The sequence below is a fragment of the Acipenser ruthenus genome, chromosome 38, assembly GCF_902713425.1.
Source record: "Acipenser ruthenus chromosome 38, fAciRut3.2 maternal haplotype, whole genome shotgun sequence".
NCBI classification, from domain to species: Eukaryota; Metazoa; Chordata; class Actinopteri; order Acipenseriformes; family Acipenseridae; genus Acipenser; species Acipenser ruthenus.
This window is the reverse complement of record NC_081226.1, coordinates 7,630,760-7,644,129: the sequence shown is the minus strand read 5'-3', so window position 1 is coordinate 7,644,129 and position 13,370 is coordinate 7,630,760. Positions and strand designations below refer to the sequence as shown.

Genomic DNA, 13,370 nt, shown 5'->3' with positions numbered 1-13,370 from the left:
GGAACTTCACAAGAAGCATTTGGAACAGAGAGAAACTGTCAAGCGTGTACCCACAGCTGAAGCTGGCAACCCCGCTGAGAGCCGCAAGAGATGCCAATGTCAGGTTGGCAAGTGCAGTAAAAATAAAACTTCGGACAGCTGTGCAGAAAGGCGGCGTGGAGAAGCGCATTATCTTACTCAAGGTAAAGGAATACCATTTTGTCAAAAAACAAGAAAAAATGAAATAAATTAGACGTTTTATAACTTCTTGTGCTGTGCGCTTCTGTAAAATGTTTTCTTCTTCAGAGATGCCAAGTGCTATTATTTTGGTGGGTAAAATACAGTGCTATGTCAAAGGGTTTGATACTACAAAAAAAAGTGTGTGTGTGTGATATATATAATATATATATATATATACAGCTCTGGAAAAAATTAAGAGACCACTGCAAAATTATCAGTTTCTCTGGTTTTACTATTTATAGGTATGTGTTTGGGTAAAATGAACATTTTTGTTTTATTCTATAAACTACTGACAACATTTCTTCCAAATTCCAAATAAAAATATTGTCATTTAGAGCATTTATTTGCAGAAAATGACAACTGGTCAAAATAACAAAAAAGATGCAGTGTTGTCAGACCTCGAATAATGCAAAGAAAATAAGTTCATATTCATTTTTAAACAACACAATACTAATGTTTTAACTTAGTAATATGAGAGAATTGGTCAGGGGTCTGAATACTTTTGCAAGGCACTGTGTGTGTGTGTGTGTGTGTGTGTGTGTAATATATATATATATATATATATATATTAAAAAGCAACTGGGGGGTCGGGACTTTCAGGGGAAGCATTTTTTTTTTGGATAAATTAACTGCAGCAGACTTTTTAAAAGATAAAGCAAAACGTTTTAGTTGGTGTACATTTATTATATTTCAACAGTTTTTAACACAAGTAATACAAAAGGAGTGGGGGGGATTGTGGTGGTGTGGGGGTTAGAGTTAAGTTTCATAAAATTTTTTTATAATGTTTCGCTCCTCAGTTTTGTCTTTTGTCAGTGTCTTCAGTTCTGTCAAAAGAGTTATATTTTCCCGCTGGCATTTACTGTTTGTTGCTCGGTAACCATTGTATTAGTCAACATTTCCCTTATCTATTCCTGATAGTTTATACTGTAGGTCAGGGGTTTTCAACCTTTTTTTGAAACTGTTCCCATTCTATCTGGAGGTTTCAGCTCGAGTACCCCTTTACAATTTTCGCTCAACTGAACGGTACCTCAGCTGCAATAAAATGGAGAATAATCTGAGGACCCCCCCCCCCCCCCCCTGTTTATTTAATAAATTTGGGTGACAAACTGCTGGTTTAGGACAGAACAACAAACAGTAGGCTTAATTCTTAAAACTTTTAACTACAAGTTTTTTGGATGCACAGAATGAAAAAGACAAGTATTGGGTTAGGAGCACACCTATATTTTTGTAACTTTGACGGCCTTTTTTAAATTTTGACAGCCTTTTGTAAAAGTGAAGGCCTTTTGATACCCAGCATACACTGCAATACCCAGCAAAGTTATACACTGGTATTCTGATAGCACAGCAATTCAAATGAAGTTTATAATTGGTTGTGTTCCTCAAATACACAATAAAAAGTGATATTTATAGGGTATACAGTTATACAGCGATACAGTGGTTTCGGACATCTCAGAACAGGTACTGCGAGCATCTGGATTCATACCCAGAGGTACTCTGTAGCCTCCTGGGACATTCACAGCTTGTTTGACATCCTCTTGTAGTTGCCCATTTCTGCATATAAAGCAAAATGCTGTTTGTCAATCTCTCTTTTATCTTATAAATCAGTCTTTGCAGGAATCATTCCAAAAACACTTGAATCAGTTAGGGACTACCAGTCTGACACTACAGGCCTTTAAATTGCAGTACCAATTTGCAAGTTGCTAAGTGGTTGCGTTCCTCAAATTTGCACTGCAAAGTGATATTTTAAAGAATAGAGTATATAGTGATTTTTTTCGCCTCTGCTCGCTTTTGGTGCAAAACTATGCTCCGATACACTCAAGCTGATACTGTGATCACAAAACACTTGGAATGGACTTAAATTTGTGCTTCTGTTGCATAAATACACTACAAAATGTGCACATTTCAGGTCTTATATATAATGGACATTTTTTGTATGTATTTTGCTATAGGAAAACGCGGTCAGGGGGTGGGGGTGGGGGGGGTCCTCCTGTCGTACCCCATGAGTCTACAAATCCTGGGCCAACAAACTCGCTAGTACTCTCTTTAGATGCACAACAGTCTTAGCTAAAGAAAATGGGCTCCTTCGAGTTCGTACGACCCACGACCGCCGTTGGCCGAGCCTTACCCCGATGGTGTTTTTATAATGGGATTTGCCATAGGGAAGGGGGTGGTCTCTTATCTTACCCTTATCTCCACGACCCCTGGGCCAACGAACTCAGAGGGGCACTCTTTGCGTGCACAAGAGTCTTAGCTAAAGAAAGACATCGGCCACGGGTTCATACGCCACCCCACCACCAGATGGTGGGCGTTACCCCAAAGGGGTTTTATAATGGGATTTCCCATAGACATTTTTCAGGGTGCTATATCTCGGGTTCTGGGGGTCCCCGAGACTTGAAAATCGGTACGGAGGTCCACCTCGGGGGCCCCTGTCGATCCCTCCAAGCGATGTGTCCCCAGCTAGAAAGGACACCAGTTTAGACTTTTTTTTGCCAATTTGGAGCTCAAAAGCTATTGGAAATGCAACCTTGACATGCCATCATGCTGAAAATGTGTAAATTTGTTGAAAATGTAGCATTTGAAAACGGGTGGCTCCCTGTGAAAGAGGGCCCCCAGACATGACCCTAGGAAGTTCAACCCGGTTTCTAGGCTCCGGGGTCATGGAGATATGACCCCGAAAAGGGTAGTTTTTGGACATTTTTGACAGGGCGTATCTCGGGTTCTGTGGGGGTTAGGAACTTGATTTTTTTTGCGGCGGGGCCCCATGGGGCCCCGCACAAGGAGTCACCATTTTCATGGTTCAGATGCCAGGACGGCTTGGCAAAGTGAATTTTTTCGTCATGACATGAGTTTTTGGGTGAACCACCACACCGTTTTAGGGGGTGGTTTCGGGTGCTCCCCTGAGTCTATATCACTTTGAATGGTGGTTCATAAGAACATAAGAACATAAGAAAGTTTACAAACGAGAGGAGGCCATTTGGCCCATCTTGCTCGTTTGGTTGTTAGTAGCTTATTGATCCCAGAATCTCATCAAGTAGCTTCTTGAAGGATCCCAGGGTTTCAGCTTCAACAACATTACTGGGGAGTTGGTTCCAGACCCTCACAATTCTCTGTGTAAAAAAGTGCCTCCTATTTTCTGTTCTGAATGCCCCTTTATCTAATCTCCATTTGTGACCCCTGGTCCTTGTTTCTTTTTTCAGGTCAAAGAAGTCCCCTGGCTCAACATTGTCTATACCTTTTAGGATTTTGAATGTTTGAATCAGATCGCCGCGTAGTCTTCTTTGTTCAAGACTGAATAGATGCAAATCTTTTAGCCTGTCTGCATACGACATGCCTTTTAAACCCGGGATAATTCTGGTTGCTCTTCTTTGCACTCTTTCTAGAGCAGCAATATCCTTTTTGTAACGAGGTGACCAGAACTGAACACAATATTCTAGGAGAGATCTTACTAATGCATTGTAGAGTTTTAACATTACTTCCCTTGATTTAAATTCAACAATTCTCACAATATATCCGAGCATCTTGTTGGCCTTTACCTAGTTCTACGTGCTCAGGTTCAAGAGATATGCCTGAAATGTGTTTTTCAACCCTGCCATAGACATGAATGAGGCTGAACACCCTGAAAATATTTTTTGCAAAGAATTGCTACGAAACTGGGCATGTTACATTCAGGTTCGTCTAGAACACTTCGAACGGTGGTTGTAGGTGCTCTGGTTCGAGAGATATGACTGAAAATGTGTTTTTTAACACTGCCATAGACATGAATGGGGCTGAATACCTGAAAATATATTTTGCAAAGAATTGCTACGGTGGGTGTATGCGTGCAGGGGTTGCATGGTGGTGTGTGCGGGCAGGGGTCACATGGTGGGTGTATACATGTAGGAGTTGCATGGTGGTGTGTGCGGGCAGGGGTCACATGGTGGGTGTATACATGTAGGGGTTGCATGGTGGTGTGTGCGGGCAGGGGTCACATGGTGGGTGTATACATGTAGGGGTTGCATGGTGGTGTGTGCGTGCAGGGGTTGCATGGTGGTGTATGCATGTAGGGGTTGCATGGTGGTGTATGCATGTAGGGGTTGCATGGTGGTGTATGCATGTAGGGGTTGCATGGTGGTGTGTGCGTGCAGGGGTTGCATGGTGGTGTGTGCATGTAGGGGTTGCATGGTGGTGTGTGTGTGCCAGGGTTGCATGGTGGTACACGTGTGTGGAGGGGAATTGGAGTGCAGGTTTTGCGCAAAAGAGGAGTGGGGAAAAGACTGGGAAGGGTAGGGTAAAAGAAAAATTACTACAATCATTTATTTTCACTTTCGACTCCCAGTCTCCTTTCCCTCACTTTTATGATTTTATTTTGTGATTATTTAATTATTGTCAAAATAAACAGCCTTCATCTACTCACAGTTGCAGTCTCATTTCTGTCCAAAAAGACCCTGAAACACTACAATATATTGATGGACGTTACATAAGAAAACGAGATGTCCTTTTTTCGGAATACCATGTTCCTTCCCAAAAATGTGTTTTAATATTAGCCTTTAATAAAGGAAAACTACTGCTTTAATTAATTTTCATGTATCTATTTCAGTGCAGTGTAGTTTCTTCATGTAATAAGAAATACGTTTTTTAACATTTACATTTTATTTCTGTTTTTTCATTAAAAAAAAAAGATTTCTGAGTAGAGTAAAAAATACATTAACTTTGATTCATGTACTAAGGGTTACTCTCAAATTAATTCACGATCCAGTTTATGGTAAACTGTGCATGGATGACTTAGAAACTCGGCTGTCAGCTGAGTCCCAAAAACTGGGCTGAATTCGAAAATGTAAAGCGGCCCAGAATTTGGGACGTTATCTGCAAACCAAAGCGGCCCAGAATTTGGGACGTTATCTGCAAACCAAATCGGCCCAGAATTTGGGACGCAAATGAAAACAGGGGCAGTCTATATGTAAAACTGTGATTACATTAGAGATAAACTAATGTATCCTCTAACAAAACTGCAATAGTGTATACATTTTATATTAAAATATATCGCAAAAACGATTATAGATATATGCTACTTGAAAGAAAAAAGTACACCACCACAGAAAGCCAATTCTTACATTCGTGCATAACATGATAATTCATATAAAGTAATCACCCATAGTGTGTTATATCAGTACAGCGTAATACCACATTATATTTTAATGGTAAGGTTGTGGAAAGCAGATCACTCTCTCTCTGATCACAATGTTAAAAATGCCTGCAAGCTTTTCCACTCGTGTGACGACATATTCATGTGACAGACATGGACCAATCAAAACGCGAGACTGTTATGCGGTTCCATCCCAAAAACCAGGCCTGCGTCATACCTCCTCTCTATATACCACAATGCTTTGCGCGCAGTGAGACGGAAGTCTCCATTGAAAAGCAGCAGAGTTGAGTATCTTGTTAAATAGAATATCTTTGGAAACGCCCTTCTAATAAACTGCAATATTATTGGCTGAAGCAGTTTTGAGTGAGGCTGGATTTTCATTGGTTAAAATATTAGTGTGCGCTCCCATTGGCTAGAAAGGTTGCCGTGTTTTCGGCGCAGTGCGAGATTGACAGTTGGAAGTTTGTGTGTTTGTTGGGAAGTTTGCAGGGAAGTTCGTCTGGTTGATTGGAAATCTGCAGGTCCGTACAGCCTTTCGTATTAATGAATTGACAAATTAATTAATGAATTATTAGATGAATTAACAAATATGTTTATGAATTACTGTATGAATTGACCAATTCACGAATTAACAAACAAATTGACAAATTAATGGCTGGATACTTTGGCACAAATGGCGCTCCATAGAAAAGTGCTATAGATGTGACAGACAAGGACACAGACCATATGAACATGTCACAATTGTTAAAACGGGACACATCCAGAAAGCTTGTCGTGTTAAAGAAATAAATAAAGGCAAATGGCATAGAAATCAAGAAAAACAAGGAAAGATGTGCACAAAGTTGAAGAAAGCAGTGATAGTGATTCATACAGTAATTTAATTGCTACAATGTAAATAAATAATATAAGCAAGTCCAGCTCTGGAGTAATTTGGGTAACTCCCACAGTTCAAGGCACACCTTTAAAAATGGAGCTTGACACAGGATAATCTGTCTCTGTGATTTCATTGACTAGTTATGAGAAACTGTTTAAAAATATAAACCAGGAAAACACAAGTATTCTGCTGAAAACCTATTCAGGTGAGAATTACACCAAAAGGTGTGCTGCAAGTTAAAGTTGAATACCATGGACAGGTGCACAGACTGAAACTGTATGTAGTGCAGGGAGATGGTCCAACATTGTTTGGCAGAGACTGGTTACATGAAATTAAGCTAAAGTGGCATGATCTTAATTCCATTTAAGCTGAACAAGCAACGCCAATGGACAAAAACAAAAAACTACACATAAGAACATAAGAACATAAAGTTTACAAACGACAGGAGGCCATTCAGCCCATCTTGCTCGTTTGGTTGTTAGTAGCTTATTGATCCCAGAATCTCATCAAGCAGCTTCTTGAAGGATCCCAGGGTGTCAGCTTCAACAACATTACTGGGGAGTTGGTTCCAGACCCTCACAATTCTCTGTGTAAAAAAGTGCCACCTATTTTCTGTTCTGAATGCCCCTTTATCTAATCTCCATTTGTGACCCCTGGTCCTTGTTTCTTTTTTCAGGTCAAAGAAGTCCCCTGGCTCGACATTGTCTATACCTTTTAGGATTTTGAATGTTTGAATCAGATCGCCGCGTAGTCTTCTTTGTTCAAGACTGAATAGATGCAAATCTTTTAGCCTGTCTGCATACGACATGCCTTTTAAACCCAGGATAATTCTGGTTGCTCTTCTTTGCACTCTTTCTAGAGCAGCAATATCCTTTTTGTAACGAGGTGACCAGAACTGAACACAATATTCTAGGTGAGGTCTTACTAATGCATTGTAGAGTTTTAACATTACTTCCCTTGATTTAAATTCAACACTTCTCACAATATATCCGAGCATCTTGTTGGCCTTTTATATAGCTTCCCCACATTGTCTAGAGGAAGACATTTCTGAGTCAACATAAACTCATAGGTCTTTTTCATAGTTCCCTTCTTCAATTTCAGTATCTCCCATATGATATTTATAATGCACATTTTTATTGCCCGCATGCAATACTTTACACTTTTCTCTATTAAATGTAATTTGCCATGTGTCTGCCCAGTTCTGAATGCTGTCTAGATCATTTTGAATGACCTTTGCTGCTTCAACAGTGTTTGCCACGCCTCCTATTTTTGTGTCGTCTGCAAATTTAATGAGTTTGCTTACTATACCAGAATCTAAATCATTAATGTATATTAGGAATAGCAAAGGACCTAATACTGATCTCTGTGGTACACCACTGGTTACCTCACTCCATTTTGAGGTTTCTCCTCTAATCAATACTTTCTGTTTTCTACATGTTAACCACTCCCTAATCCATGTGCATGCATTTCCTTGAATCCCTACTGCGTTTAGTTTGAGAATTAATCTTTTATGAGGGACTTTGTCAAAAGCTTTCTGGAAATCTAAATAAACCATGTCGTATGCTTTGCAGTTATCCATTTTCAATGTTGCATCCTCAAAAAAGTCAAGTAGGTTAGTTAGACACAATCTCCCTTTCCTAAAGTCATGCTGACTGTCTCCCAGGATATTGTTTCTATATAGGTAATTTTCCATTTTGGATCTTATTATAGTTTCCATAAGTTTACATATAATAGAATTCAGGCTTATTGGTCTGTAGTTACCTGGTTCGGTTTTGTCTCCCTTTTTGTGGATCGGTATTACGTTTGCTATTTTCCAGTCTGTCAGTACAACCCCTGTGTCAAGAGACTGTTGCATGATCTTGGTTAGCGGTTTGTAAATAACTTCTTTCATTTCTTTGAGTACTATTAGGAGGATCTCATCTGGCCCGAGGGATTTGTTTATTTTAAGAGCTCCTAGTCCCTCTAACACTTCTGCTGTAGCAGTTAGTTGTTTGATAATTTAAAAAATATTAAGAATAAATAAATAAAATAGTATTCTCTAAAAAGGGAACATACTTTTATTAAGTTTAGAAGCCAACTTTAATCTACAAGGGAGAAAATGTAGTGTATTACCATAATACACTGACAGTTACCGGGGTTCATTAATGACGTCACGTCCATTCTTTGTTAACGTCCTGAGCGACGCAGTTTAATTGATTGGCCGCATCTTGCAAACAACCTTGTGTGTGCGAGTGTTTTATTAACATAAAGAAGAGCACAAAAGACACAACATTTTTTTGCTGCGCCTTCAAGCAGTGTTGCCAATTTAGCAAATTTCTCGCCAAATCTAGAGACTTTAAGGGCTGACTTGGTGAGATTTGTTGTCAAAAGCAACTAGCTACAAATCTAGCAATTTCCAGGATAGTTATCGGAGAATTTCAGAGATATAAAACGTTTAGATTATCCTGTATTAGCAACGTCCTTTTATAAGAATCATTGTCAGGCTAACTAAATAAAATCCAATAAATCTATTCTACAACAAGGACTATCTATACAGGTGGGACGGACTGCACTTAAACAGAAAGGGAACCAATCTACTCGGAGAAAGGATCCTTGAGGAGGTCCAGAAGCATTTAAACTAGAAAGGAAGGGGGGAGAAAACAAAAAAACAGAAGGGAGACCACATCAAAACAAGGGCAACAACTCGGGTAAGACAACTATTAAATGTATTTATCTTAATGCTAGACGTCTCAGAAACAAAATGTTAGAACTTGAAGCTACTGCACTAACAAGTAACTACGATGTGATAGGTGTTACAGAAACTTGGTTGTCTGAGAGTGATGGAGACGAATATAATATTAGTGGGTACACACTGTATAGGAAAGACAGGCAGGACAGAAGAGGCGGAGGGGTAGCGCTATACATAAGAAATAGTCTTGAAGCCCAGGTGTTAAATCAGGACAAAGAAAACAATGCAGAATCAATATGAGTCAGAATAATGGACATAAATTCAAAGGGCATAATAGGAGCATGCTATAGACCGCCAAATTCAGACGCTGAGCAAAATAATCTGTTATACAATGACATTCGAAATGCGTGTAGAAAAGGAGAAGCCATACTAATGGGGGATTTCAACTTCCCCTGTATAAAATGGGAAAACCCAATGGGGGGCACGACGGACGAAATTGAAATGGTGGAAATGACAAACGACTGCTTCCTAACGCAATTTGTCAAGGCACCGACTAGAAGGGAGGCATGCCTTGACTTAGTCTTTTCAAATAATGAAGACAGAATAACTAAAACAGAGGTCAGAGAGCCATTGGCAGACTCAGACCACAACATGGTCTCATTTGAAATATTTTTTAAAACCCCAAAAGAAATGACTAAAGCTAAGGTTTACAATTTTAGAAAAGCCAACTACGAAGGTATGAAACAGAGACTAACAGAAATAGATTGGAGTAAAATAGAGAAAACATCCACAGAGAAAGGATGGCTGTTTTTTAAAAATGTAGTACTAGAGGCGCAAAACAATTACATCCCAAAAGCAGACAAATCGAAATCTAAAACAAAATGGCCAAAATGGTTTAATAGATCAATTAAAAAAATATTCAGCAAAAAAATGCACTATACAGACCATTTAAAACGGACCAAAAACAAAGTACACAGAGAGAGTACTTGGAACTGCAAACACAAGTCAAAAAGGAAGTTAGAAAGGCCAAGAGAGAGATAGAAATCAATATTGCTAAGGGGGCTAAAACCAATTCCAAAATATTTTTCCAATATTATAACAGCAAGAGAACATTCAAAGAGGAGGTTAAATGTCTAAGAGACACAAATGGCAAAATCATAGATGAACAAAAATAAATAGCAAATATATTAAATGATTACTTTTCACAGGTTTTTACAAAGGAGGACATGGACAACATGCCGACATGTCGACCTGTTCCTATCCAATTTTAAATAACTTTAGCATAACAGAGGCAGAAGTGCTAAAGGGACTAGGAGCTCTTAAAATAAACAAATCCCCTGGGCCAGATGAGATCCTCCCAATAGTACTCAAAGAAATGAAAGAAGTTATTTACAAACCGCTAACCAAGATAATGCAACAGTCTCTTGACACAGGGGTTGTACCGACAGACTGGAAAATAGCAAACGTAATACCGATCCACAAAAAGGGAGACAAAACCGAACCAGGTAACTACAGACCAATAAGCCTGACTTCTATTATATGTAAACTTATGGAAACTATAATAAGATCCAAAATGGAAAATTACCTATATGGTTACAATATCCTGGGAGACAGCCAGCATGGTTTTAGGAAAGGGAGATCGTGTCTCACTAACCTACTTGACTTTTTTGAGGATGCAACATTGAAAACGGATAACTGCAAAGCATACGACATGGTTTATTTAGATTTCCAGAAAGCTTTTGACAAAGTCCTGCATAAAAGATTAATTTTCAAACTGAACGCAGTAGGGATTCAAGGAAATGCATGCACATGGATTAGGGAGTGGTTAACATGTAGAAAACAGAAAGTACTGATTAGAGGAGAAACCTCAAAATGGAGTGAGGTAACCAGTGGTGTACCACAGGGATCAGTATTAGGTCCTCCTGCTATTCCTAATCTACATTAATGATTTAGATTCTGGTATAGTAAGCAAACTCGTTAAATTTGCAGACGACACAAAAATAGGAGGAGTGGCAAACACTGTTGAAGCAGCAAAGGTCATTCAAAATGATCTAGACAGCATTCAGAATTGGGCAGACACATGGCAAATTACATTTAATAGAGAAAAGTGTAAAGTATTGCATGCGGGCAATAAAAATGTGCATTATAAATATCATATGGGAGATACTGAAATTGAAGAAGGGAACTATGAAAAAGACCTAGGAGTTTATGTTGACTCAGAAATGTCTTCATCTAGACAATGTGGGGAAGCTATAAAAAAAGGCCAACAAGATGCTCGGATATATTGTGAGAAGTGTTGAATTTAAATCAAGGGAAGTAATGTTAAAACTCTACAATGCATTAGTAAGACCTCACCTAGAATATTGTGTTCAGTTCTGGTCACCTCGTTACAAAAAGGATATTGCTGCTCTAGAAAGAGTGCAAAGAAGAGCAACCAGAATTATCCTGGGTTTAAAAGGCATGTCGTATGCGGACAGGCTAAAAGAATTGAATCTATTCAGTCTTGAACAAAGAAGACTACGCGGTGATCTGATTCAAACATTCAAAATCCTAAAAGGTATTGACAATGTCGAGCCAGGGGACTTCTTTGACCTGAAAAAAGAAACAAGGACCAGGGGTCACAAATGGAGATTAGATAAAGGGGCATTCAGAACAGAAAATAGGAGGCACTTTTTTACACAGAGAAATGTGAGGGTCTGGAACCAACTCCCCAGTAATGTTGTTGAAGCTGGCACCCTGGGATCCTTCAAGAAGCTGCTTGATGAGATTCTGGGATCAATAAGCTACTAACAACCAAATGAGCAAGATGGGCTGAATGGCCTCCTCTCGTTTGTAAACTTTCTTATGTTCTTAATAATGCCCCGCCCCATTTGAATACTCAAGGAACTTCAAGGCGTCCTTTGCTTAGCCTCGGGCTCAACAACCACGAGTTCCCAGTGGAGACCAGGTTCCGCACCGGCATGATCACCCCACCTCCCCCCACCCACCCCCCAGCGTTCCCGTACTTCCAGATTTAGGACTACACCACTGCTCATGATATGGTTCCGTAACATCAGCAATAACTTTTGCTGAACAAGAAACAGTGATCTAAGGTGTTAACTAAAGAAATGTGAAGTATAAAATGTAATTATGCACCGTTTTTGCCGCCCTAGGTGGCCGCCTGTTCTGCCTATATGGTTACGCCGGCCCTGTATATGAACAGTGTTGCAGGACTCTCGCAGTGTATAATGCTAGAGATTGCGCTAAGAAGACTCAACAAATATTTAAATTAGTATATTGTACTTGGTAATTAGTACACAAAATGTATACTTTGCGAACTGTCGCAACAAAAATGCAAATTGTGGTATGTTTGTGCTGCGACTGCCCCATCTTAGTACATGTACCCCTTAGTGTTTAATATCATAAATAGCAGAACCAACTCACTGCAATTTAAACTGGTTTTTACTGAAAAACAAATGGTAGCATGTAATCATAAGAGCTGTGTGTTACATGCTGTCAGATCAAGACTTCACTGACCCTGAGCACTGGAGCTGCTGCATTGCAGCATGCTGTTTCCCCATGTTAAACCTGGACACAATTAGAGGTGCTGTTGCAAATTTCACTTGAAAAATATAAAAAATATAAACATGCTGAGTCATCAGCTGCATCGATCAACCATTCACCAGAATATGGCAACAAACAAGTGAGTACAGACATGAAGTTACTGTCTTAGTATCACTTTAGTGTCTGAGCAAGTTGTTGTATTTTAAGCAGTTGAATATGGTAGCAACTAACTTGCTCCCAGCAATTGAATTTGGCAGAGGAGCTATTGGCTCCTAAGGCAACAACTGTGTCTGGAGCCCTGATTTGTAATTTTGTTTTAAAGAAATTTATTTTAAAGAATAAATGGAACAAAAGCAAAACAGGCCGTGCAGCTCATTTGACCAAAAGTAATTTCAATGTTTCATGCTTCATTTACTGGATCGTGATACACATTGTATCATGACCCTCGTATCGCGATAAGTATTGTATCGTTAAGGCACTGCCGATACCCAGCCCTAGAATGGACCTGATTATGGACTGGGCTGGGAGTACTCTGTAAATAATTCTAAATAATGCGTGTTTGTAAGCTTTTGTTCAGCGCTCTTAGCGCTCTGTGTGTTTTGGTGCTCCCACCTCCCCCTCAGTGATGTGTGTGAATACGTCACTGAGGGATGTGGGAGCAGGTCTGACACGGCCTGAACTACAACTCATCCCTTTTCTCTCAGAAATTAAACAAACAAGTAAATATATATATATATATATATATATATATATATATATATATATATATATATTTAAAAGCGTTCAGTACAACAAAGGAAAATAAGTAAACGACAGGATTTCAAATAAACCGCTCATTCGCCAGAAATTGAGATACCGGTATCCTGAAATGTGATGTCACTTGGTGCAAGTAGCGTATAGCTTTCGGCTTTATGAAGATCTGGTGAGGATGGAAGCCAATAGGG

General features: G+C 39.3%; 2 protein-coding genes across 2 annotated transcripts in view; both read right to left on the bottom strand.

The window, feature by feature from the left end:
* LOC117968203 (SLA class II histocompatibility antigen, DQ haplotype C beta chain-like) overlaps positions 1-13,370 on the bottom strand; it is a 401,218-nt gene that overhangs the window by 61,758 nt on the left and 326,090 nt on the right. The window lies entirely within an intron of this gene.
* The window catches only part of LOC117968747 (H-2 class II histocompatibility antigen, A-Q alpha chain-like), a 45,626-nt gene that overhangs the window by 26,444 nt on the left and 5,812 nt on the right, over positions 1-13,370 (bottom strand). The window lies entirely within an intron of this gene.